The sequence below is a fragment of the Penaeus monodon genome, chromosome 31, assembly GCF_015228065.2.
Source record: "Penaeus monodon isolate SGIC_2016 chromosome 31, NSTDA_Pmon_1, whole genome shotgun sequence".
Classification (NCBI taxonomy): domain Eukaryota; kingdom Metazoa; phylum Arthropoda; class Malacostraca; order Decapoda; family Penaeidae; genus Penaeus; species Penaeus monodon.
In genome coordinates, this window is record NC_051416.1 from 2308197 (window position 1) to 2308781 (window position 585).

Here is a 585-nt window from a genome sequence, read left to right on the forward strand (position 1 = left end):
AGGTTCGTATTCTTTTTAGAAATCAATGATGATTTCTAATTTATATATTGTTTATATATAAAGGGGATGGAATGTGTAAATTAAGTAGTAAATGAGTTAATTAAGATGCAACGAAAAAAGTACTGAAAGATGATTTTGTGTAGTATGTCCTTTAAGTGATCAAGGAAAGTTGTCTTTCATTTTGATGCGTAATTGTAACCAATATTTAGAAGAACTTTGTACATGTATTAAATTGATGGTATTTAGGGATATGTAGTTGGTTTACAGTTGTGACATTGGTGAATCATATTGCGAGAAGAAAGCTGCTCTTTAATTTTGAAAAGTGAACATTGGCTCCTTTTGGATTATATGTATTCAAAACATATAATTACTTTCGCTATGTATTGTTTTTAACTGTCAGCATAGGCGGCTTAGCAAATGTTGGTGTGTATGCACATACTTACTGAATTGATTTAGTAGCAAAAATTGGTTTGTGTATAAATATATTAACTAAAAGAATACACCAATAAAACACACAGATGATAATTTCTGTACTCATTAATAACTTTACCATCGTCACAAACAAACACATATTCCCCAAGTATA

General features: G+C 29.2%; 1 protein-coding gene across 1 annotated transcript in view; it reads left to right on the forward strand.

The window, feature by feature from the left end:
• The window catches only part of LOC119592824 (rootletin-like), a 148678-nt gene that overhangs the window by 49489 nt on the left and 98604 nt on the right, over positions 1–585 (forward strand). The window lies entirely within an intron of this gene.